The 24,539-nt window shown below is 43.1% G+C and overlaps 1 protein-coding gene across 1 annotated transcript in view; it reads left to right on the forward strand.

Annotated features, from left to right (window-relative positions):
• The window catches only part of ano3 (anoctamin 3), a 571,317-nt gene that overhangs the window by 304,910 nt on the left and 241,868 nt on the right, over window positions 1-24,539 (forward strand). The gene's annotated exons all lie outside the window — the stretch shown is intronic.

Consider the following 24,539-nt stretch of genomic DNA (forward strand, 5'->3'; position numbering starts at 1 on the left):
TCCTTACCCAGTCTGGCCTATGTGTGACTCCAGACCCAAAGCAAAGAATTGGACTCCTAAATATCCTCAGAAATGGTGCAGACGTTATTCAGTTCAAGAATAATTAGGCATGGGAAACAAACATCAGTGTTGCTCACATCTGGTGAAAGAATGTTTTGTAAAAAGAATTGAGACATGAAAAAGAATAAGGTTTCCCTGAGAAATGGGCATCATCTCTGAAGAGAAAAACTGAGTTAATGTTTTGAGTCCAATGACCCTTCTTCAGTAGTGCAAGCAGCTAGGAAAAGCTGGTTTTATGCTGATGGTGGGGGTAGGGAGAGAAGGAGTGATGATGAGTGGCGATAGAGTCCTGAGAGAGAGAGAGAGAGAGAGAGGTTGGGGAGGGTAAGCACACAGTCTCCTTCCAACACTCCTATTTGGCTCCAATTATGTATAATCATCACCACCAGACCCTTGACAAATGCCATTCAAGCTGAGATGGATTCTCCACATAAACTGGAAGGACATGCCCACTGACATCAGAGTCCTTGAAAGAGCTAACAACATCTGCATCGAGGCCATGATACTTCTGGTCCTATTTCTTACTGTCTCATGCTCTTATGATCATCTGAAACCAGGTCTGCAGGACTGGCCAGCTGCTTGGTACACTTGCATTCAGACTGCCAAAGCTAATCTTCTTCGGCCGGTTCAAGGAAGGCACTCCGATGAGACAAGGACAAAGGAAGTATTTCAAAGCCTTGCTGAAGGCCTTACTCACAAAAAATTCCACACAGATGTAAATGCATGGAGGACCCTTTTTCTGAAGAAACCAACTTGGAGGAGCCTCCTGCATGAAGGGACACATTTCTTCGCAAGAGGAAGTGCAGGAAAGGAACCAGAGGAAAAAAATGTCAGTGATCTCATAGCCACAGAACACTTCTACCTCCTGGATACACCTACCAGGGACATGTGGCTTATCAACTACACAAGGAGCTCATGACCAGCAACATGGAATTTCCTGGGTAGACAATCATACTCAAGTCTCTGCTGACGACCATGGCAATGGCCTATGGTTAAAAAACTTTTAAACAAAAGGGTTAGATTAGCACATTAAAGTTGTTTTTGATATGTGAATTGTTCAGAGTTTTGGCTAAATTCAAGTGAGTTTGTTTATTGTACTTTGAAATTATGTTGTGTACAGAATACAATTTTAACCAATATACTTAAAGATATAACTGCCAAATTCCAGAAGTGTTATAATTAAATGAACTAAATCCTGGAATTTATATTTTATCATGTTGATTCTAATGCCACACTCAAGTCAAATGCAACCTTGATATCAAGGGCTGTCACTCTCACCTTACCTCGAGAATTAAATTCTTTTATACATGTTTGAAGAAAGACTGTCAGCACTCATAACATTTTCAATATCTAGAACCTCCAACAGTTTCTTGATATCATGTGGAGTGAATTGAATTGGCTGAAGACCGGCATCTGTGAAACTGGGGACCTCCAGATGATCATTGACTTGGCATTTCTGGCTGAAGATTTATTGCAATTGCTTCTGCTCTGTCTTATACAGTGATGTGCTGTGTCACTCCCATCCTTGAGGATGGGGATATTTGTGGAGCCTCCTCCACCACTGAAATGTTTAACAATCCACCACCATTCGTGACTGGGTATGGCAAGACTACAGAGCTTAGATCTGATCTGTTGGTCACGGTATCACTTAACTCTGTCTATCACTTGCTGTTTATTCTCTCATTCTTGTAAATTTTGCTTTGCTAAATGGTTTATTTTCATATATATTTGGAACACCCTCCCTGGCAAAATACCATACCTCTTAAAGAACTGGATATCATATTCCAGGTGAGGTCAACTGCTGTTTGTTACTGATTTGTCATCACTGTCTTGATTTTGAACTATAAGTTCCTGAATATTCAGCCCAGGATCTTCAATGCCTCATTAATTACTTTCTCAACCTACCCTGCCACATTTGACAATTTAGACAGATATGCACCCAGCTCTCTTTCTCTCTTACTATATCCCCTTTTACAAGAAATGTTCAAAGTTAATGGGTCTTCTTTTACTATTTCATGAGATTTAGGCATTGCTGGCCAAGCCAGTGTTTCTGACCCAAGCCCTTGAGGTGACGACGGTGAGCCTTCTTGAACCAAAGCAATCCATGTGTGAGAGGCGCATTCACAGCGCTATTCGGAAGTGCGCTCCAGGAAATTAACCCAACCCCCAGAGATGGAACAGCGATATATTTCCAAGTTAGGACAGTGAGTGACTTGGTTGGTGATGGTGCTCCAATGCCTCTGCTACCCTTGTTCTTCTAGTTGGTGGAGGTTGGGGTTTGGCTGCTGTTGGCCAAGGAGGTTTGGTGAGTTGTGGCAGTGGATTTTGAGATGATGCATACTGCTGTGACTGTGCGTTGGCGATAGAGGGGGGGGGGGGGTCAATGTTGTAATTGGTGGATGGGGTATTAATCAACTGATTTGCTTCGTCTTGGATTGTTTCTTAAATGTTGTTGGAGCTGCACCCATCCAAGCAAGTGAGGAATATTCCATAACACTCCTGACTTATTCCTTGTACATGTTGGACCGAATTTGGAGAGATAGGAGGTGAGTTACTCCTCACAGAAATTCCAGCCTTTGACTTGGTCTTGCAGTATTTCAATGGCTAGCCCCATTGAGTTTCTAGTCAATGCTCAGTGAGTAGGTTGGAAGATTTATTGAGTGACCGGGGAAGATGGATTTGTCATCTAGTTTTCTAACAGTGGTAAGGCATCAGGGGTCTATCTTCTAATCTCCGTTGGTATAGATGATGAGATCAATGTGTTCTTTGGTTTCCTTGAGAGAACAGAAGATTGTATGTTTGGAAATGATCTTCCAACTTTCAATGCGCATATCATTCTAATGTTGGTCACTGAAGAAAAGAGAACGTGAGGACCAGATGCTGCCTGATCTGCTGGGCTTTTCCAGCTCCACACTCATTAAAGAACAGGTGGACATGTATTTTATCACATTAGCAAGGTGTTCAAAAAGTTCTTTATAACATTCTGCAGTTATTTTAATCAACCTTGCTGACATGTTAATAACAAACCTCGAGGGAAGGTGAGATTTGAACCCAGATCTTCTGTCACAAAGGTAGGGACACTACCACTGCAACATAAATTTTAAAGCATTAATTTGGAAGAAAGCCTTTAATTAGTCAGGGGTGGGATAATCAAATGGCACAGTGGAGCTGATCCTTTCTCTTCTGGTGCTACCTACAAATCGTTAGTTCATTGAAGTTCATCTGAAAGTTGTTTGACACCTCATTTTAATGCACTTGGTAACAGGGAATCATCTGCTGTCTTCATTGCTTCAGGATCCCTTCGCACATCCTGGGTATTTTAAACGTAGCCTTTACCTTAAACTGGAAACGCCATAAATAAATCAATCTTTCATAATGTCCCACTAAACACAGCATTATAAAGTGACCGAGAAGCTCCATATCGGTGAATATTCATCACAGCTGGCAGGAATTCAGATTTCTTTTTGATCTTGACCTGACCAGCATCCCCGCAGGACAGTTTGTTAACAAACCTGCATCTTCCTAGCTGCTTTAATGTAATAAATGCCCAAGGTGTTTTCACTCAGAAGGATTGAGATGTTGTAGGCACCCCCACGCACCATCTGAACACGTTCACAGTTTACCTTCAGGGGAGCTTGTAGGAGGGCGCCCAGCACTTTGAAGTGGGTGAAGCAATAATAATAACGATAATGGGTCTAAAGAAGAAAGCGTGTTTGTGCAGTTGTGAAGGAACAGATTTTAGTGTCAGACCTTAGTGGGTAGGTGAATGATAACAACTGGTGCTAAAGGCGTTTGTGGTTCGTGTCTACTTCCAAGTCACATATGTCACAAAATCAGGAGGGATAAGGTATGAATCATATTATCTCATCAGAACATAATCACAGGGTCCTTGTCGTAATAAAACCATAAAGATGATACTAGGTTACTGTACTATCATCAAATAAACTTTGAAAAGTGGCCTTGTCCAAAAAAAAAGTATATATGCATTTATATTGCACCTTTCATGACTTCAGGGTATCCCAAAGCACATTGCAGCCAAAGAAATGATACCCTTTGTTTCTAATTTCAGAAGTGAAGCAGCCAATTTTCACACAGGACCCTCCTTTCAAACACATGTGATCATATTCTGTTTTTAATTCACTGATTGAGGAATAAATATTTGCCTGGACACTGGGAATAACTGCTACTCTCCTCAAAAAGGGAAACTTTTGCTTATACCTGAGTGAGCAGAAAAGGATGAGGGGAGATCTAATTGAAACTTACAGAATACTGAATGGCCTGGAAGAGTGGATGTTGGGAAGATGTTTCCATTGTTAGGAGAGGCTGGGACCCAAGGGCAAGTCCTTTTAGAATGGAGATAAGGTGAAAAATCTTCAGCCAGAGAGTGGTGAATCTATGCAATTCATTGCCACAGAAGGCTGTGGAGGCCCGGTCATTGAGTGTATTAACGACTGAGATAGATGGATTCTTGATTGTCAAGTGGATCAAGGGTTGCGGGGAGAAAGCATGAGAATGGGGCACAGAAACTTATCAGCCATGATTGAATGGCAGAGCAGACACAATGGACTGAATGACCTAACTTCTGCTCCATGGTCTTATGGTCTCACTTTAACCTCTCTTCCAGAAAAATGCTCCTCCAACATTTGTAGCACTCATTGACTATTGCCAAGGTTTTCTGCACAGGTTTCTGGATTGGCATTTGAACCTTCTGACTCTAAGGCAAGCGTATCACTGCCTCAGTTAATGAATTGAATTGAAATAGCTTTATTGTCACATGTACTCACATGCTAACAGTGAAAAGTTTACAGGCCTTCATTTATAGTGCCATCTTAGGTACAAAGGTAACTAGGTACAGATTCTTGAGTACAAACTCTCAGGGGAAAAAAGTTAGAAAAATAAAGAAATAGGAAGTACAATATTACAGACCTTCAAAAGTACAATTCATAGTAATAAATTAGAAAACATAAAGAAATTAAAAGAGATAATAAAGCACAAGTGAGACACATTTCAACACTGAGACACAATGCTTAAAACTGAACCATCTCAGTAACAAGCCCTGTATGTATTCAACTTCACTCAGCAGATTGTTTAAGCCTGATGCCTTTGGATTGTTGAAGTTCCAACACAGCAAACCTTTATGTACTAAATAGTGAGACTGCAGACTGAGATGCTGCTCACAGTCGGAGTTAATTCTCTTCCGTCAATCAACTGTAACACGTCATCCATATCTCTGGCACTGGCTGTGCATTAAAACAATACAGATGCACTGCCTCTTCATTGACAATTTGATCTCCTTTACAATGTGTGACAATTGGAGGATATACGAGAAGGTAATAAGGCAATGGAAGAAATCAAAAATTCCACCCTCCCGATGAAGCTGAGAACCTGTTTTGTTGGGGACTTTTTGCCTAGATCAATTTGAATCTTGGTTGCAATTAACATAGGAGTTGTTATACATCACTGTTAGTTTTAATGAGATTAATATCACTGAGTATGCTGTGAAGTGACTGCATGCTGTTGAAGAATTCAGCAAAATTAAATGGTGTTGTATAATCATGCATATAACCTCATAACAGTCAACAATTATGAAGTGCAGCCTCAAACATTTATTTGGAGTATCTTTGCATGATTGCTTCATGTGAAAGCTTTGAAGACCAGAACATTGCCGAGCTAAAGATAATTAATTTTGCTGTTGACCCTTTGCATTGTAAATATTCAGTAGAATTTTCAGAAGTTGTTTTAATAAATGGTTGAAGTTACCTTTAAATTTGCATCAGTATCATCTTCTTTAAACTGCAAGTAGTGTAGTGCACCACACAAATTGTATCATTTCTGTACAGAATAGGTTTTGTTAATGAGAGATATTTAGCAGATAAGTCATTACTCTAGCCTCTACAATTCAGTGTGATCATTCCACTTAGCACTATAGTAAGTAGCACAGTTGGGAGTCTCTTTTTAGGAAGACATGACTAACTGTTCACAGGAAAAAAAGGAGTTGAATTCATGTAGTGTCCTTCATAACCTTGGAATGACCCAAAGCAATTTACCATCAATGAAGCACTTTTCTATAATAGCCATTCTAGCAATGTAGTGAAACATGGCAGTCAATTAACAGGCACCAAAATTCCGCAAAGATGAACAGGTCAAAATCTTAGGTGATTTGTTTTACAGATGTTGACTGGTAGAAAAATCATGAGATGTAGGAACAGAAGTAGGCCATTCTGCCCATCGAGTCTGCTTTACCACTCAATGAGATTGTGTCTGAACTGACAATCCTCAACTCCACTTTCATGCCGTATCTCCTCAGCTCTTGATTCTCTTACTGATTAAAAATCAATCTGTCTCAGTCTTGAATATAGTTAATGTCCCCACATTGAAAGTTCTCAGAATTTAATAGATACTAGAAGATCTCTCCAATTATGCTGTGAGTCGTACGATGGTAACTTGTACATTCATCTAAGAGGCCAGGTAGGATCTTGGTTGATTGCTTCATCCAAAATATAACACCTATAACAGTACCCTGAAATATTTACCTAGATTACACCTTCAAATCCGAGAGCAGCCATTTGAAACCTGAACAGACTTTGGGTCCATTCTCAAAAGAGATTAGAAGGATGAGGGGAGATCTCACTGAACTTACAGAATATGAGGATTGGATAGAGCGTACATGGAGTAGATATTTCCACAAGTAGGACAGACTAGAGTGGAGGAGACTGTACTGGCCAAGTGGCCTAATTCTGTTCCTAGTTCTTATGGTCTAATGGTTTCAAACTCATAATTCTTCACTACAGAGGCAAAAGTGTTTGTGACAACCACTACAAGACCCATGGGGAGCTCACTGAGTACAAGTTCTCATGGTAACAGGCAAAGGCCTGCCCAGCTGGAACTCATCACCTAGCCCTTTAGAAATCCAGGGATGGATCAGTGGAACTGTCTGTCCCACGTTGGGACAAGCCTATGTACGCCATGTGTTGTGGCTCAATTTTGATGTTCAACAATATGATTATGATTAGATTAGATTAGATTACTTACAGTGTAGAAACAGGCCCTTTGGCCCAACAAGTCCACACTGACCCGCCAAAGCGCAATCCTCCCAGACACATTCCCCTATATTTACCCCTTCACCTAACACTACAGGCAATTTAGCCTGGCCAATTCATCTAACCTGCACATCTTTGGACTGTGGGAGGAAACCGGAGCACCCGGAGGAAACCCATGCAGACACTGGGAGAATGTGCAAACTCCACACAGTCAGTCACCTGAGGCGGGAATTGAACCCGGGTCTCTGGCACTGTGAGGCAGCAGTGCTAACCACTGTGCCGCCCGAAGGAACAGTTCCTTTCCAGTTGAGCTTCCCGAGTGGTTACATTGGTGACGAGAGTCAGGGAAAGTTTCAGACAGTCTTGTCGACAACGAATCCATTCAGACCGTGACAGGAAAATATGCCGCTGTTGGGAAACTGGAACCTAATGATGCTATTGTGGAATTAGTTAAAAATCACACAAAACCAAGATATAGTCCAACAGGTTTATTTGAAAGTACAAGCTTTCAGAGTGCTGCTCCTTTGTCAGGTAGCTAATGGGGCAGGATCACAGGAAATATGAAAAAGAGGTGCTGGAAAAGCACAGCAGGTCAGGCAGCATCCGAGGAGCAGGAGAATCAATGTTTTGAGCAAGAGCCCTTCATCAGGAATGGGAGTGGAGTGAGAGCCCAAGGGGGCCGGGAGATAAATGGGAGCGGGGTGGGACTATGGGTAGGCTGCTGGGAATGCGATAGGTGGATGAAGATGGGAGGTGATGATGATAGGTCGGAGGGGAGGGTGGGGTGGATAGGTAGGAAGGAAAATGGTAGACTCGTTCAAGCGGGCGGTGCCGAGTTGGATATTTGGATCTGGGATAAAGTGGGGGGAGGGGAGATGAGGAAACTGGTGAAATCAACATTGATCCCATGTGGTTGGAGGGTCCCAAGATGAAAGATGAGGTGTGCTTCCTCCAGGCGTTGGATAACTAGAATTTGGTGGTGGAGGAGGTCCAGGATTTGCATGTCCTTGGCAAAGTGGGAGGGTGAATTGAAGTTTTGGCCATGGGGCGGTGGGGTTGACTGGTGCAGGTGTCCCAGAGATGCTCTCTTTGATGCCGTGGCCCCTTTTTTTCTCTGGGATCTTACCCCAGGAGAGAAGAGTTTTGAAGTCTTTACTTTCCTGTGTTTGGATCTCTTAAGGAGCAGACATTGACCAGAAGCCCCCCCAAAATCCACTGGCTTCTGATTGGTAACCACATAACCTGCTTACACCCTGCATTTTAAAAATAATAGGAATATTTCGCCCTGTTTCTTTTGACGGGCTGCCTCTTTGATTAATATGTTCGTAATCCCAACTTCTCTTCCACTGGTACCAGATTTTACTTGATTGCCTTTGATGCTCCTTTACCCTGGGAGGCGGGAAACATGATTTAAATTGACCTGTATGTCCAACATAAACATTCTCTGAGGTACAACTGCTCAATGCAACAGCAAACTGCCTACGATTGAATCAAGTTTTCGTCCTCAATACTTTGTTGTTTAAAGTTTTGGCATCAAGCCAATATTTTCTCCACGCTGATAACATTTGGAGAGAATTGAAAGAACAACAGCGACTTGTAATTATTGAGCCCTTCTGAGATCACAACCTAAGATGCTTCACTGCAGAATTTTAAGCTAAAGTTTAAAAGTTTAGTGGAGTTACATGTTCTGAAGAGCAAATGAGACAGACTAGAGGCTGTCTGAAGGCAGGCCAACAAGTTGCTAAATGATTTAAATTGTGGATGCTGAAGACACCAGAATGGGAAGAGAGCAAACACCACAGAAGCTCAGGGTACTGAACGACGTTGTCTTAGTTCTCAGAGCAGATGTGTGATTTTCCCCTAAAGAGAAACATTCATGATTTCATCACCTTTCATGTGACTGAGTGGTACAAAGATCTCAGTCCACATCCTACTGAGCTCTGCCCTCCTGCACCATGACAGTCTGAGGAAAATGTGTTGCAGTTCACCTCAACTGTTCAGCTTAAGGCCACACACTTATTTGTCAAGGGTCTAGGATATACACATAGCTTCCGGGCACTGTATAAAAAGTTTGGTGCATCTTTCAATGCCATGCGACTCACATCCCGTCATTATACTATGAGACAGCAAGCAGTATGGTCAAAGAATGTGATGCTGGAAAAGCACAGCTGGTCAGACAGCATCCAAGGAGCAGGACAGTCAATGTTTCGATCATAAGCTCTTCATCAGGAATGAGGAGGTGGCCCAAGGGGGCTGAAAGATAAATGGGAGGGGGGGTGGTGGGGGAAAGGTAGCCGAGAATGCAATATGTAGATGAAGTTGGGGTTGGAGCCATTATGTCACATCATACGTCAAACAGGATTACAGAGATGCAGTGCTGTCCTGAAAGTAAAGTTGAGAATCGTGAAATGAAAGTGCTGTCCAACTAGGAGCCTGTGCAGGTCATTGCACTCTTTTTTTTTCACCTGTGGGATGTGGGATAGAGGTGGTGGTGAATCGTCTTCTTTAACCACTGCATTCTGTTTGGCGTAGGTGCACCCACAATGCCGTGAGGGAGAGAGTTCTAGGATTTTAATCTGAAGGAGCCACAATATATTTTGAAGTCTGAAGAGTGAGTGAGTGGCTTGAAAGGGAATTTGCAGGGGGTCATGTTTCCATGCGTCCGCTGCCCTTGTCCTCCTTGATGGTAATGTTTGTGGGTTTGGAAGGTGCTGTCGAAGGACCCTCCAGAAATCTTTCATGGTGTTTTGTAAATGGTACACACTGCTCCTGAGTATAGATGATGGAGGGAGTCAGGGGATGCATATGGATCTGGTGCCAGTCAGGTGGGCTACTTTGTCCTGGATGGTGCTCAGTTTCTTGAGTCCTGCTGGAGCTGTACCCATCCAGGCAAGTGGGGAATATTCCATCACATTCCTGACTTGTATCTTGTAGATGATGGACAGGCTTTGGGGAGTTAGGAGGTGAGTTACTCACTGAAACATTCCTAGCTTCTGATCTACTCTTGTCTCCAAAGCGCTTACATGACTAGTCCAGTTCAGTTTTGGTCCAATGGTAACCTGCGGGATATTGATGTTGGGGGAATTCGATGATGGTGATGCCATTAGGAACAGCAGTAGATCATTCATGCCTTCAAGCCTGTTTTGCCATGTGATGTTATCATGGCTGATTTGTGGCCTAACTCTGCCTTTGGCCCAGATCCCTTAAGTAAATATTTGTTTCGACAATGTATTATCTCAGATCCAGTATCTGAGCATTATGGAAGAGAGTTTCAAATATCGACCACCCTTTGTGTGCAGAAGTCTTCCTGATTGCTGTCCTGACTGGTCTGGCTCTAATTCTCAGACTGTACCCAGCTCTGGAATGTCAAGGGGTAAAGGCTTGATTCTGTCTTGTTAGAAATGGTCAGTGACTGACACTTTGTGAAAGGTAAATGGGACCTGATAAATTCATTCAATTTTGAACTTGGTAAATCAGAGCAGACTTCAATCTCCCGTCTAATGAGACACCGTGTAGGTTGTTCTTCAAGTCGTCAATCACGTTACGAATATAAAAACTATATCAGTGGCAAATAGCTTTGAAAAGTGGGTTGCTGGGGAATAGAAAGAATCTGCTGGGCAGTAAAGGCAACTCATGACAAATGATGTGGAGGATGAACAAACAAAAACATTTGCTGAACATTGGTTAGGGCACATTTAAAGAGGAACAGAATTTGCACTAATGTGTGGGAGAGACAGATTCAAGAGAAAAAAAAATGAAGGAGGAGAATATTAATGTTGAGTGCTTTGATAATTGAGGGAAGCTATTGCCAAATAAAAAGAGTGGTACAATGTAGAGGGACATGGAAACATGACTATGAGCCAGTAACTTAGAATGACACTGAATCCCTGCAGTGTGGCAACAGGCCCTTCAGCCCAACAAGCCCACACCAACTCTCCGAAGAGTAACCCACCCAGGTCCATTCCCCTACTGCTCTACATTTACTCTTGACTAATGCACCTAACCCTACACGTCCCCTGAACACCATGGAAACTTAGCATGCCCAATTCACCCAACCTGTACATCTTTGGACTGTGGGAGGAAACCCATACAGACATGGAGGGAATGTGCAAACTCCACATAGATAGTCACCTGAGGTGGGAATCAAACCCATGTCCTTGACATTATAAGGCAACCGTGCTAACCACTGAGCCGCTGTGCTGCCCCTTGTTTGACTTATTCTTGAGCAAAGCATACAATGGTAAATATCTGACTTGTCTCACATGGAGGAAAGGAGCTGTAGGGAAAGCAGTCTTCTTGCACTGGATGTCTAATAAAGACTGTGTTATGTCCATTCTTGACCCACATAACTTTTCAATCCCCTGCACCTGGATTGTGCATTATTCTCCAGCAGTTGCTTATGACCAAGTTAATAATAACCATTGTTGGATTTCTTATCCTTTTAAAAACATTCCATTTCAACATTGCTTTGTGCTCTTGTTTTAGTCTCGTTTGACTAGATGTTCTGAGGAGTTGCAATCATGCATAAAATCGGAGCCGTTACATCTTGGACGTTTCCTGCAGGGTTTTGTTGCTGTGAAAAGCCATTGATTCATTTTCCTTGTTCCACAACCGTCTTTCTCAGTTGAAAGCAAGAAAATAGTAACTTGAGTTTCTTTAACCCGTCCTGTGGATAAAGCAACTTTCTCCTGAAATTCTTGAAACTACGGAAAATGCATGCTTTAAATCTCTCGATGTTCCTAAATAGTGGTCATTTTCTAGAATGTTGTTGAGTGGTTACCTGGGTGGTAGACAAGGTTAAATCTCTCTACCATTAACTGGGCAACAAATCAGTTAAATACATCAGTGATGTCCCCAGTCTCTAACTCTAACTCAGAATTAGAGATATTCAGGGATGCTCCTTGGGAACAGGGGAATTGTCCATTGAAAATAACATTTCTTGGGCAATTCCATTCAAGGTCAGGACGTTCAGTCTTTCTCAGACATTTATTTATCTGCTTTGTGATGATCTGGTAACCTGAAAATTTGGTCAATTACTTTAAAGAAGTTAACAATCATACAACACCAGGTTATAATCCAACAAGTTTATTTGGAAGCACTAGCTTTTGGAGTGCTGCTCCTGCATCAGGTGGTTGTGACAAGGCAATCACTTGATGAAGGAGCAGCGCTCTGAAAGCTAGTGCTTCCAAATAAATCTGTTGGACGAGAACCTGGTGTTGTGTGATTTTTATGTTTGTTCAGCCCAGTCCAACACCGGCTCCTCCACATCATGACTACTTTAAAGAAGTGATTGAACTGATAAGTGCCTCACATGAATCAAAGCCCAAAACCCAAAATCGTAGAATTGCGCTGTTTCGGAGTTTATAATTTCAACTGTTGACGGTGAAAAGTTGGCTTACAGGAAATTTATTTTATGTTATTTGCTATTATTGTTTTTTTAGTAGTTTATTAAAGCCAACTCCCAGACAAAGACTGTATTAGTTAAGTTTTACAATGTAGATACAACTCTATGAAAGAAAGAATGACGAAACAAAAATATTAATGATATTAACCTTATTATTTTGCATTTGAGACATTGTTCATATTTATTGAAACGTCTCCTCAAGTATTGTGTACAGTTGTGGACCTTCTATTTAAAGAGTACAAGCTTTTGGAGCTCTGCTCTTTCATCAGGTAGCTAGTGGGGCAGGATCATAGGACACAGACTTTATCGTATATTTGCTGTAAACTCTATATCCAATGATCCTGCTCCACTAGCTACCTGATTAAGGAGTATCGCTCTGAAAGCTAGTGCTTCAAAATAAACCTGTTGGACGACAACCTGATGTTGAGTGATTGTCCACTCCAGTCCAACACCAGCACCTCCATATTATATTTAAGGAGAATATACTTGCCACAGAGGGAGTCCAGTGGAGATTTACCAGATTTATCCCTGGTTATAGCAAGATTATTTTATGAGGAGAGTTTCTGGATATTGGTCTGTATTCTTTACAGGTTCAAAGACTGAGGGGTTACCACATTGAAATTGACAAAATCCTTCGAGGGTTTGGTGGGTGGATGTGGAAGTTTCCTTCAGCTGGTAACTTCACAAGTGGGGGCTGCAATCTCAAGATCATGAGTAGGTCACTGCTCTAAGTTGAGGCTGAATTTCTCCAATCAGAGGTTGGTGAATCCTTGGAATCCTCCACCCAAGAGAACTGTCAGCCATTGAGCAGTCTCAAGGCAGCAAACCCTACATTAGTGAAAGAAACACAGAGAGCAGAATTAACGTTACAAGGCTGGTAAGACTCTAAACTGAAGAGTCATGTTGGACTCAATGTCAACTCTGTTTCTCTCTCCACAGATACTACTGGACCTGCTGAGTTTCTCCAGCATTCTCCATATTTGTTTCAGATTGAATTGAATTGCATTTATTGTCACGTGTACTGAGACACAGTGAAAAGCTTTGTCTTGCGAGCAATACAGGCAGATCACAGAGTTAAGTAGCAAAGATAAGTAAATAATAGGTAAACAACACCAAAACAAAACCACAGGTACAGGTAAATGCTAAGAGTCTGTGAGACCGTTCAGTATTCTAAAAACAGTAGGGTAGAAACTGTTTCAAAACCGGCTGGTGTGTGTGTTCAGGCTTCTGTACCTTCTCCCCGATGGTAGAGGTTGTAGAAAAACATTGCCAGGGTGGGATAGATCTTTGAGAATGCTGGCAGCCTTTCCTTGACAGTGGGCCTGGTAGATGGATTCTATAGATGGGGGATTGGCCTTTGTGATTGTCCGGGCCGAGGTCACCACTCTCCGTAACTGTCTGCAATCTTGAATTATACAGTTGCCATACCAGGTAGTGCTACAGCCAGATAGAATGCTCTCAATGGTGCACTTATAAAAGTTGGCAAGGGTATTCGCCGTCAAGCCAAATTTTCTCAGCTGCCTGAGGAAGAAGAGATATTGTTGGGTCTTTGCAACCTGTGCGCCCACATGAAGTGTCCAAGAAAGCTTGTTGTGGATGATCACTCCCAGGAGCTTGACACCATCTACTCATTGCACCTCTGTGCTGTTAATGTGTAGGGGGACATGAGTAACATCCCGCTGAAGGTCAACAATGACTTCCTTGGTTTTGCCAGCATTGAGAGCTAGGTTGTTCTATTATAGAGTCAAGACCTGGCACTGTATGGAATCAAGGCCAGGTGCAGGATAGAGTCAAAGTATGGTGCAGACTGGAATCATGGCCTAGCCCTGTATAGAAACAAGGCCCAGCACAGTGTCGAGTCACGGCCTGGCGCAGTATGGAATCCAGGCCCGGTGTGATATGGAGTCACAGCCCGGCGCGGTATGGAATCAATGCTCGGCACAGTAAGGAGATTAGGTGCCAGTGTGGACTTGTTGTTCCAGACTTTTACTTTCTGTATTTTCTAATTTACTCCTACGATCTGTAATGCTGGACTTTTTATTTCTTTATTTTTCGTAAGAACCAGTACTGAAGAAGCTGTCCCTCATTACCTTGTACCTAAATCTTTTCACTGCACCCGTGTGAGTACAGTGACAATGCACCCATTTCTATTCTATTATTCTACAAGGTATAGTCTTCAGATAAAGTGTGTTTGTCTGGCAGTCCCTGTAGCCAGGTGAGTACTTTGTTTAATAGCTTCACTGATGGCTGCCTATAATACATTGTTTTCACACCTCTAAAGCTTTTAGAAACAAGCTCTCACCAGCCACCTTCAGTAGAAATCTGTGTCTGCACTGACAGAAAGGTCATTTGGCAATGACTAACATGTATGAGATAATTATCCAGCCACTCCATTTCTCTGTGTATTTGTTAATGGACTTAAAGGTGACAGTGGTGCTGGAAGAGCACAGCAATTCAGGCAGCATCCGAGGACAGGCAAAATCGACGTTTCGGGCAAAAGCCCTTCATCAGGAATAAAGGCAGAGAGCCTGAAGCGTGGAGAGATAAGCTAGAGGAGGGTGGGGGTGGGAGAGAGTGGCATAGAGTACAATAGGTCAGTGGGGAAGGAGATGAAGGTGATAGGTCAGGGAGGAGAGGGTGGAGTGGATAGGTGGAAAAGGAGCTGGGCAGGTCGGACAAGTCCGGACAGGTCAGGGGATCGAGTTTCTGGAGGTTAGAAGCTAGGATGAGGTGGGGGAAGGGGAAATGAGGAAACTGTTAAAATCCACATTGATGCCCTGGGGTTGAAGTGTTCCGAGGCGGAAGATGAGGCGTTCTTCCTCCAGGCGTCTGGTGGTGAGGGAGCGGCGGTGGAGGAGGCCCAGCACCTCCATATCCTCGGCAGAGTGGGAGGGGGAGTTGAAATGTTGAGCCACTGGGCGATGTGGTTGATTGGTGCGGGTGTCTCGGAGATGTTCCCTAAAGCGCTCTGCTAGGAGGCGTCCAGTCTCCCCAATGTAGAGGAGACCGCATCGGGAGCAACGGATACAATAGATGATATTAGTGGATGTGCAGGTAAAACTTTGATGGATGTGGAAAGCTCCTTTGGGGCCTTGGATGGAGGTGAGGGAGGAGATGTGGGCGCAGGTTTTACAGTTCCTGCGGTGGCAGGGGAAAGTGCCAGGATGGGAGGGTGGGTCGTAGGGGGGCGTGGACCTGACCAGGTAGTCACGGAGGGAACGGTCTTTGCGGAAGGCGGAGAGGGGTGGGGAGGGAAATATATCCCTGGTGTCTTTGCGGAAGGCGGAGAGGGGTGGGGAGGGAAATATATCCCTGGTGTCTTTGCGGAAGGCGGAGAGGGGTGGGGAGGGAAATATATCCCTGGTCCCGATGCGGTCTCCTCTACATTGGGGAGACTGGACGCCTCCTAGCAGAGCGCTTTAGGGAACATCTCCGAGACACCCGCACCAATCAACCACATCGCCCAGTGGCTCAACATTTCAACTCCCCCTCCCACTCTGCCGAGGATATGGAGGTGCTGGGCCTCCTCCACCGCCGCTCCCTCACCACCAGACGCCTGGAGGAAGAACGCCTCATCTTCCGCCTCGGAACACTTCAACCCCAGGGCATCAATGTGGATTTTAACAGTTTCCTCATTTCCCCTTCCCCCACCTCATCCTAGCTTCTAACCTCCAGAAACTCGATCCCCTGACCTGTCCGGACTTGTCCGACCTGCCCAGCTCCTTTTCCACCTATCCACTCCACCCTCTCCTCCCTGACCTATCACCTTCATCTCCTTCCCCACTGACCTATTGTACTCTATGCCACTCTCTCCCACCCCCACCCTCCTCTAGCTTATCTCTCCACGCTTCAGGCTCTCTGCCTTTATTCCTGATGAAGGGCTTTTGCCCGAAACGTCGATTTTGCCTGTCCTCGGATGCTGCCTGAATTGCTGTGCTCTTCCAGCACCACTGATCCAGAATCTGGTTTCCAGCATCTGCAGTCATTGTTTTTACCTTAAAGGTGACAGTGCAGAGCAGTGAGTGCTGGAAACTCAACGTTTCATTTACTTCACTCCCAAGTGGCTGTCATATTGGAGTTGTGCCTGAGTGTCCTCAAACACAGTGCATTGGGTTAAGGGCCTGAACTAAGTACCCCCATGATCATATTTGCAAATAGTATGGATTGGGTTGGGGAGATTTAGAAAACATTGAAGATAAGAGCAGGCATAGATCATTTAGCCCATCCAGCCGGTTCCACCATTCAACATGATCATGGCTAATCCTTCATATCAATGTCATACTCTCTTTCTCTCCCATTACCCTTTGACCCCTTTAGCTTGTAGAAATCTATCTGTTTCTTAAATGTATGCAGCGTTTGGTCTCCATAGTCTTTTGTCTTCAAGAATTCTGCAGGTTCACCACCCTCTGAGTGAAGAAATTTCTCCTCATCTCACTCCAAGCGGCCAACCCTGTGTCATGAGATCATCACCCTTCATTCTGGTTTCTAATGATCAGAGAACCATCTTTCCCACATCTACACTGTTCATCACTGTCAGCATTTTATACATTTTAATGACATTCCCTCTAATTGTTCTAAATTCCTGTTAATGCTGTCCGATCATGCAACAGTCCTGTTGTCCCAATCATTTGCTGAGTGAACCCTTACTGTATGCTGTCTGTGGCAAGTGTTTCCTTTCTCAGGTAAAGTGACCAAAGCTGCACATGGTCCTTCAAGTATCATCTCACCCAGACTCTGCAGTGAAACTTCCTTGCTTCTGTATTCAAACTGTCTTGCAATGAAGACCAACATAACATACCTAACTGTTTTGCTATACCTATGTACTTGCTTTCATTAACAGGTGTGCAAGGACACCCAGCTCTCTTTGTACATCACCAATTTCCAATCTGTCACCATTTAACTAATACTCTGCAGTTCTGTTTTCCCAAACAAAATGGACAAATGGAATTTGATGCAAACGCAAAAAAAAGGAGGACCATCTACTTGAAATGTCACCACTGCTTCTCTCTCCACAGATTCATCTTGATCTGCTAAATATTTCCCGTATGTGTTTTTTTAATCAAACGCAGAGTGTGGTTCCTGGTGAAAACAATGGCATATATTTTCTCTAACACAAGACAGACCGGGAAAATTGTCAGAGGAGGATCCTGATCCCATTCTGGATGGGACAGTTTACATTTCAGTTTTGTGTTCAACCAAAAACCGATCCAGATTACTGTAGTTTCCCAGCCTTCTTAAATCTTATTGAGCTGCCCACTGATTTGGCTGGCGAAAGCGAAACATGCTGAGAGTAATTGGGTCAGCCAAAGGTCTATTTAAATCTCCAAAAGGAAGTGTGTTTCCATCCTGGGTTCTTGCAGTTTCAAAGCATTGGAAGAATGTTGAATATTCAATGAACTGAGTTGCACTCAAAGCCCACACATTCTCAGGAGTCTCCCTGAGGGTGCTTGTGGTAAGATAAGTATGAGGAGGGAAGTGCTACTTCCTAATAGTTTTGCAAAACACTCTGTTCACCAGGCATGGAGAAAGACTTCAGAGAACATTAACATCAAGACTGTCATCTCAGACCTAGATTCAGTGCATAAAACACTAGTCACCACAAAAGAGTAACAATGATGTATACTGTTCTTCATTCAACACTTCCGCCTCCCCCCACCTCCACGGCAACCATTCTTCCTCAGACACTCTACCCCAAATTCGAATCATTATCCCCAGTGTCCTTCCTTCCATACATCTTTTCCTGCAAGACACCATTCTGAGCATGTTATTTCAATGGGAGAGAACAGAGAATGGATTATCAATTTGGCAGTCACTTTACAATGCTACATCTCTTGTGCCTGGCAAATTTGTTAACAAGTCCAAGCCCCTTTGCCTTCACTAATTCTTCATGGTGAAGGATTTGACAAAACTGCAGCATCTGCTTCTTGGGGAACTGAAGCAGGTGGGATAAGCAGGGGTGGGAAGGCGTGATGAAGACATTGTGTGGTTGGGGAGAGGGAGAGACAGGGAAGTGGTGGGAATCACTGAAAATGGGGGATATTGCTGACAACAAGCACAGCGTGTGGGACCTGTTAGCTTGTAAGTTCATAAACTTGCTCAAGCATAAGTTAAAGTTGAATCAGGTATTGCAGATTGATTGAATTAGAATTAGAATCCCTCCTGTGTGGGAACAGGCCCTTTGGTCCAACAAGCCCATACCGACCCTCCAAAGAGCATCCCACCCAGACCTGTTCCCCTACATTTACCCCTGACTCATGCACCTAACCTATACATCCCCGAACACACGGCCAATTCACATAATCTGTACATCTTTGGAAACTGGAACACCTGGAGGAAACCCACGCAGACACAGGGAGAATGTGCAAACTCCACACAGACAGTCGCCTGAGGCTGGAATCTAACGCAGGTCGTTGATGCTGTGAGACAGCAGTGCTAACCACTGAGCCACCATGCCGCCGTTTGTGAAATCAGATTCTGGAATCATTTGGATATTATTATCAGAGAAGTTTCAAATTTGTGATCCAGAGGCACAACTTTGTTGCGCAAAGTGGCGATTATTCCTATTGTGTCTTAATAAAACATTTTAGTAGATGGTGATGGAGAAATATTGTTTTCAATTTCACACACACTAAAATGCACCTTAATTGGACTATTGAGTTAATTATCATCCACACTATCAAGTCTTAGTTTCCCCAGCATTTTCTTTTATTGTTGGTTTGGCTTCTTTGCTGTAAAGGTGAGAATTGGTCTAATTTAACAAGTATCACTCACTACAGAATTCAGACGATTTGATCAAAAGCAGTACATTACAGATGATGGAAAAGGGAAAAACAAAACAGAAAATGCAGGTCAAGCAGGACAGTAGGATTGACAAGCCAGCTCAATCATCTTTTATCCAAATCCTCATTTCTAATGAATTTGCAAAACACTATTTCAACGTTGTGTACTGTACAAATTGATACTGTCTTTCAAAATACGTTTGTAATGTGGAATTTCTGTGTTCAGTAGAAAACCATTTGAACATTAGTCTTCCAAATGATTTGTGTTTTTAATGACATTTATGAAAGTTACAAATGAGGCATATATTAGTAATCCTTGTAACAGCACGGCATTGTGTCATGCATAATATGCAACCAGAATAAAATTCACATATATCGATAGATGTAATGTGAAATGTAATTTGAAAGGCAGGTTTTTTTTTCAATATGCTGCTTGGTTAAAAGCACTGGCTGTGAAACTCAGGGAATCATCATGAATTGGTGAATTTTAGTCTGACATTTGAAAACCTTTAAGCAAATGATCTGGTCATTTGTCACATTGCTGCATGTGTAACTTAGCTGCCATGCTTCAAAGAACAAAGAACAATACAGCACAGGAACATGTCTTTTGGCCCTCCAAGCCTGCATTTTGCCCTTCCATACTAAAATTGTCTTCACTTAAAGGATCCATATCTCTCTATTCCCTTCCCATTCATGTGTTCGTTCAGGTATTTCTTAAATGCTACTATTGTGTCTGCTTCCATCACCTCCTCTGGCAGTGCGTTGCAGACATTCACCACCCTTGCCTCGGACATCTCTTTTAAACTTTCCCCTCACACCTTGAACCTGTGTCCCCTAGTAATTGATCTCACCACCCTGGGAAAAAGCCTCATACTTTCCACTCTGTCCGTGCCATTCACAAGCTTATAAACTTCCATTAGATCGCCCCTCAACCTCCTCTGTTCCAGTGAAAACAAATCCAGTCTATCCAACCTTTTTTCATAGTTAAACACCCTCCATACCAGGCAACATCCTGGTAAACCTTTTCTGTACATCTTTAAAGCATCCCCATCCTTCAGGTAGGGTGGTGACCAGAACTGTACACAATATTCCAAGTGTGGCTTAACTAAAGTTCTACAAAGCATAACTTGTCTATCCTTATACTCAGAGCCCCTTCCAATGAAGGCAAATATGCCACAGGCTTTTTTTTGAACTACCTTATCTACCTGCGCTGCCACCTTCAGTGATCTGTGGACCTGCACACCAGATCCCTCTGCATAGCAATATTCCAAAAGAATCTGCTAATCACTGTATAATTTCCACCTGTATTTGACCTTCCAAAATGCATCACCTCACATTTATCTGGAATTCATCCATTAGAATAATGATTACATTTCAAAAAATTCAACTTAATTGGTTCTGAAGTGTTTTCCATACCCTGAGGTGATGAAAAATGTATAAACAGAAAGAGAATTTCTCAGAGAGCTTACCTATAGTTATGGGGATGTTCACAACCAACAGTTTCACAGCTTACTTGAATTGGTCACGTGATGCATAAAAATGGTTACTTAGAATGACAACTTCAGAAACATACGCATTACTCATAATTCTGGCAAATATATGATATAGTAAAATGTTTTGCCCAATTGTATGTAGGAAACAAATACCTTTGAAATGTCACTAAATCATTTATATCTTTCTGAGTAGAATTTCCAACAGCTGGAGCTGACCAGAACCACGGTGGGAACAGGTGAGGTGAGAGTCACTGCCCCCATAGCTAGTAAATGTTTGACTGAGTAATGGCATTGTGGAGCCCCAGCATAACAGAAGTTAATTGGAATCGGGAAAAAACTGTTTTCTGGATGGAAGCTTACCTCGAACAAAATATGCTTGTGGTTGTTGGAGGTAATCACTTGTCTTCCAGGATATCTCTGCAGGCCTAAATATCGTTAGCTGCTTTATCAAGGACCTTGTCTCCATTCGAAGTTTAGAAATGTGGCAATCATTTCTAGGTCTGGCACAATTTACAACACCTCAAGTGCTGAGGCAATCAATGTCTACAAGCAATAAGACCTGGACAACACTCAAATTTGGACTGATAAGTGGCAAGCAAATGGTAGGCAATGGCCAACTTGAATCTAACCATCTCCTGTTGACATTCAATGGTGTTGCCATCACTGTATCCCCCACTATCATCATCCTGAGAGTTATCATTGACCAGAAACTGAGCTGGACCAGCCATATGAATACTGCAGCTGCAAGAGCAGGTCAGAGGGGAGGAATATTGGAAGGAGTAACTCATATCCTGTCCTCAAAGCCTGACCATCATCTGCAATGCACAAATCAGGAGTGGGATAGCAGCTCCAACAACACTCAAGAAGTTTGACACCATCCAGGCAAAGCAGCCCACTTGATTGGCACCACAATCAACATTTACCACCTTCGCAACATCGAGGGCCAAAGGGCCTGTACTGCACTGTATTCTTCTATGTTCTATGTTCTCCCACTGATGTACAGTGCAGCCGCGGGTACCATCTACAAGATGGACACAGTAACTCACCAAGCTCCTATAACGTCTGCTAGTTTCTCTTCAAATCACACACAATCTGACTTGCAATTGCATTCCCATTATCACTGGTTCTAAATGCTAGAACTCCATTCCCAACAGGATGATGGATGCCCCAACACAACATGGACAGCAGCACTTCAAGCACTTCACTACCACCTTCTCCGGTATAATTAGCGATAAACAATAATTTTTTTTAGATTAGGTTATTTACAGTGTGGAAACAGGCCCTTCGGCCCAACAAGTCCACACCGACCCACCAAAGCGCAACCCACCCAGACCCATTCCCCTACACTTTACACTATGGGCAATTTAGCATGGCCAATTCACCTAACCTGCACATTTTTGGACTGTGGGAGGAAACCGGAGCACCCAGAGGAAACCCACGCAGACACGGGAAGAATGTGCAAACTCCACACACCTGAGGTGGGAATTGAACCCAGGTCTCTGGCGCTGTGAGGAAGCAGTGCTAACCACTTTGCCACCGTGCCGCCCACATTTGCCTAGCCAGTGACACTCACATCCCTCTAATGACCAATAAACAAAAGGTGACCAAGGAGTCCCTCCAGGCTGAATGTTTTCTAGCTTTGTCTGACTATAAAGTAACCAATTATGATAAATTATAAATAGCTAAGAACAGACAGAGGTTGCTGAAACATTATGTCTTGAATTCCTCAGGACAAACGTAAAAATGCCAAATTTCATACAGTCATAGTTTATATTACAGACGTAAAGGGTGCTGATTGGCCAAGATCTTGCCAAGGAGAAAATAGTCTAGAAGCATAGGCTTCCCAAATTCCTCAGTACTTCCAAAAATAAGGGGCAAGTCTTGAACAAATCCCATTTGTTCACAGGAAACAGGTATCTCCAAATGAATGCATGTTACTTCTAGATGGACATTGTTACAATCTGAGAAATTTCTGGAGAAACGCAACAGATCTGGCAGCATCTATGGAGAGAAAACAGAACTCTGAAGAAGGGTCACTGGGCTTGAAAAGTTAATTCTGCTTTCTCTCGTCAAATGCTGCCAGACCTGCTGAGTTCCAGCAATTTCTTTTTTGTTTCAGATTTCTAGCATCTGCAGTTGTTCTGTCATAATGCTGCAAGCTCAAGTGATTACCTTAAGCTGGTTGTAACTGAAGGTGTATGTGCTGGCATAATCGAGTGTGGATATGTGTATGCTTCAGGTATGTTAGAGAATTGCTGAGTTCAATGCTCTTTCACCTGGGGTAGTATTAGTGGCGGTGGTCTGTGGAAAGGAATAGTGGCCTGCATTCATTAGGGATGTGAATAAACATTTTGTAGAGGATGCTGCCTCTTTCTTCACCAGATTTTCTCTCTACATTCTTCCTTCTCTCGCAGTAAGATGATGGTGGAGGAGGGCTTCTTAGCCCAAGGCATGTCCACTCCTCCAGAATTTATTTTCATTTCTTTCTCTCCTTCTTTTCTCATTCCTTTTTTTCTTTATTTCTCTTTTATTTTATTTACCACTTGTTGAAAAGTTCTGAAGCACATGACAACGGTATTTGTGGCGGCAAGTAGACCCATCGCCGACTCATGGCTACTGCGGCGGAGGTGAGTTTGGGATCCCGGTGGCGTCTGCTTCCAGCATGGATCCGCGGAGGCTGAGGCTGAGTTTGGGCCCAGAACAAGACCCTGCAACAGTGGTTGCCATGGCGAGGTGGGCCTGAAGCAGACTCATGGTAAAAGCGGAGTCGAGTTTAGGCTGGCGCAGTACTCAGCAGCATTGGTGGAATTTGCATTGGCAGTCCTCCAGCAAGGGCATTGCTATAGGTGAAATGGCACTGAAGAGTGGCAACCTTCATTCCAGCGGCAGAGAATGGACCCATGCCTGACTACCAGGCCCATGGCCCAGGAAGGAGCACTTAACTTGCAGGACTGTAGAGTTGAACACTTTTATTTATTTATTTATTTATTCTTCTGCCTTTATATTCCATGTTTTGTTTTTCTTTTCTGTGTTCTAAGAAGGTGCCAGAGAGTGGTGACACTATAGAACACTTTTCACTGTATTTTATAACAAATGACAACAAATAAATCAAATCAGATCAGATCAGATGCACATTTACAAGAATTACAATTGTTGATGCAGCAATGAATGCTTTCAAGCTTATTCAGCAACTGCTACCTACTGACTGAGGTAACAGTTCTGGAAGAATTAACATTGAAGTTGGATTAAACAACCCCAATCAGGTGATGTCTCAAAGTTTTGGTGAAGATTCTGGCAATGTGGCATGAGGTGCTGATGCAGACAGAAAGATCATTTCTGCCTTCAGATAGTGGTCAGTAATTATGCCCAACTCGTCAGTGTAACGTGCGCTCATAGCTATGATGCAACAAACCACTTTTTATATGTAAGACAACTGCTTCTTATAGAGTCATACAGCACGGAATGGACCCTTCGTTCCAACCAGTCCATGCCAAAAATAATCTCAAACTAAACTAATCCCACTTACCTGCATATCCCTCTAAACCTTTCCTATTCATGTACTTATCCAAATGTCTTTTAAGTGTAACTGCCTACATCCACTACTTCCTCAGGAAGTTCATTCCACACACAAACCAACCTCTGCGTGAAAAATTTGCCCCTCGTGTCTTTTTAAATCTCCTGCCTCATATTTTAAGAATATAGAGAGTCGTAGAGTGATAGAGATGTACAGCACAGAAACAGACCCTTCGGTCCAACCTGTCCA

This window comes from Chiloscyllium plagiosum, unplaced genomic scaffold (assembly GCF_037043375.1).
Source record: "Chiloscyllium plagiosum isolate Xiang-an unplaced genomic scaffold, Cpla_swu_hap1 HiC_scaffold_18, whole genome shotgun sequence".
In the NCBI taxonomy this organism is placed as follows: domain Eukaryota; kingdom Metazoa; phylum Chordata; class Chondrichthyes; order Orectolobiformes; family Hemiscylliidae; genus Chiloscyllium; species Chiloscyllium plagiosum.